The sequence below is a fragment of the Rhincodon typus genome, chromosome 7 (assembly GCF_021869965.1).
Source record: "Rhincodon typus isolate 14 chromosome 7, sRhiTyp1.1, whole genome shotgun sequence".
Lineage (NCBI taxonomy): Eukaryota > Metazoa > Chordata > Chondrichthyes > Orectolobiformes > Rhincodontidae > Rhincodon > Rhincodon typus.
Window position 1 is genome coordinate 21,642,098 of NC_063338.1, and position 2,843 is coordinate 21,644,940.

The 2,843-nt window shown below is 42.4% G+C and overlaps 1 long non-coding RNA gene across 1 annotated transcript; it reads right to left on the reverse strand.

Annotated features, from left to right (window-relative positions):
* Nucleotides 1-55: 55 nt before the first annotated feature.
* LOC125483521 lies at nucleotides 56-2,459 on the reverse strand. Its single transcript, XR_007262480.1, has 2 exons — nucleotides 2,281-2,459; nucleotides 56-1,184 (listed from the first exon to the last, which is right to left on the reverse strand). It is a non-coding gene; the product is annotated as an uncharacterized LOC125483521 (long non-coding RNA).
* Between the last annotated feature and the right edge of the window lie 384 nt (nucleotides 2,460-2,843).

A 2,843-nucleotide genomic window follows, 5' to 3' on the forward strand; every position in this document is an offset into this window, starting at 1 on the left:
TTGCATTTGTGAAGAGCTATGGTTGGAAGAATGAAAATATAATTCGAAGACAGAATTGCTTTGCAGGTTCTTTATTCATACAGTGAAAGTCAGCTTACACAGCTTGCACAGTAAACTCACTTAAAATAATCAGGATGAAATAGAATGAATGTTAAATTGTAACATGAGGAGTAACAAACTCAGAACTGCAGAGGTGTTCCGCTGCAGTTTGTGAGGAGTCAGGTTCTTGTCCCTGATGTTTAAGGGTTGTTGGAGAATGGACAGAGGATATGGCCTTCCTGCCAAATGCACAGCAGGACTTTATTCTCCATTTGTCTGACTGTTTCCCAGAAAGTTATCCTAACAATATGGCACCAGGAAACCTAAGGAGGGACTCCAGGGATGGTTCCCGTTAATCTGGAGGATGACAGACGACAGGGTTACACAAAGGAGTGAGAAGCCAATGGTAGTATCCAGAAGAGAGAGGCTGTGATTGAGATGGGGGAGGCTGAAGGCTTCCTTTGGGAGCTGGGAAAGGTGACCAATGGAACTGGAGAGGGAGTATGGAAGAAGCACTTCATCTCTTCCTGGTCTACAAGGAATTCTGTAGAAGGCAAGTTGTGCAGAGCTGGCAGCTCCTGCCTCCATTCCCCTGCTGAACTTCCTGGTAAATTGTTCCAGCCCTCCAAGTCTGCTGTGGTATGTTACCCATTATGACCAAAATCAACAGCACTTGTGTCTGGTTGGAGGTTTCTCTGTTTCAAAGCTCCCCATCCTGGGAGTCGTGGGACAGGGGGGAAAGGGAGGGTCTATTGGTTCACGTCAAGGCCAGAGAGATCCTTTGTGACCAATTGGACAAGATTCCAAAGTGCCTCACAAGTTTGAAAACTTTCATTACAGAACCTCAGAAACCCACACCAGATCTGGGTAGATACAGCGCTGATGTTAATGACAACTCAAGAATTCATGGGTGAAGAATTAGATGGGAGAGAAGTTACAGCTTGTTCAAAAAAATAATGAAGATTTCACACCAGTATGTTAAGGTATAGTCAGGAAATTTTAGCTGTTGAGAAGCAATCTACGTCCTTGTTTTGTAAAAGCAATATTGAGAAATTAACTGATGTGTTGCAGAAATTCCATCTCTGGTTTCTGTTTAGTTTTGCTTGCTTTTTCCAGCTTTCTTGCAAAACTTGATAATCCTGCAACTGAAAGAAGAATCAGATAAATCTTCCTTGGTGTCTCAGCTAAACTTCAGGTCAAGCAGACAAACAGGTAAAATCATCATGAAAATGTAGTTATTACTTGAAAGGCAATTTATCAAAAGGTACAAGTAGTTGCCTCAGGGGTTTATGATGCAAGTATCTATTATTATTCAATTCTGGCAGTGCCTCCTCCCACTACCCTGAGGGGTTTTGATTGGAAAATACTCAAAATGTACCCTGTGCAGGGGAAATATTTTCCATGTCCCTCCATTAGTGCACTTTGTATCTACGTACACCACAAAGACTACAATAGTTCAAGAAAGTCACTTAACACCACCACCTCAAGGGTAGTTCAAGATGGGCAACAAATGTTGACATTACTCGTAACATTCATTAAAATTGACACATGAAAGACAATTGAGGCTGAAAGTTATCCCACAGGAAATGAGAGGCTTAGCGTCAGGATAGATGTTATAATTGAAAGATATCACACATGTCAAAACCAGTCACTTTTGGTCTCAATAGAGGAAAGTCAACAATACCCTCGTGAGGCAGCAAACCCTGTAGTTAAACTGCCCAACAGATTCCACCCTTGACAGTCAGATTTCACAGTCCTTGGGAATCCCCATTGCTGGAGAGACATGAGAGTTTCTATGGAGAAGTGGCAATGTCTGCACAGTCTGGATTGAGGGTGGGGAGGAACTAGAGTGTTTCTTATGACCACCTTCATTCCCGAGAAGCTCCCATTTGAAAGAGAACCCGCCTGGATCCCTCAGCCTCAGCTTGGATTAGTGGAGATGGGGAGGGGAGAACAGACCCTTTGCTGCAGCAAGATGAATCAGAGTGACTCGGTTTGGAAGGCTCCAGCGTTTTCACTGCATGACTGTTAGGTCCAGCTGATCCCCAGATGGAGTCAGTAATGAAAGATGCACAGTGTGTGTGGTGGAGTGGGTGGGGTGGAGTGGGGGTGTGTAGTTCAAACAGTGGGAACTCCATGCTCAAGGATTCCTGTGCTCAGAAAGCCCATGCTTATTGGCATGTAGTAATACCCAGGGTCTAATCAAACCATACTGCAGTCACCTTAAGTACAGTTTCTCACCATGCTTTTCAGTCTGAACTGGAGCCAGCGCTGGCTGAACTGTTTGAGGACAAGTTGAAAGGACCCTCAACTATTGAAACATCTGTTTCATCAGGCAGCAAATCTTTACACATGTTAATCTCAACGCTTTTGAGTTCACAGTTTTCATAGTTGACCACAAACTTACACAGATGTGTTTTCTAGGAATATAAAATATGTTAAGAGATAAACCAACTGAAACAAACTTATTCACAGCATTTCATTTGTAAAACAAGTTTTGAGTGATAGTATTAATCACAGAATCACAGATGTATGACAGTGCAGATGTATCCATTCAGGCCATTGTGCCTGCACTGGCTAATTAAATGAAATTCATTGAACTGCCAGTTTCCTGTTTTATCTCCATCCCGTTGCACATTATTTTTATCCAAATAATTATCCAATGTCCTCTTGAATTTCTCAATTGAACCGTTGTCCACCACACTTCCAGACAGGGCATTCCATATCCAAACCATTCTATTCCTCACTTTACCCTGGATTCTTTTGCAGATCATTTTAAACCTCTTAATATTCACTTTAAATCA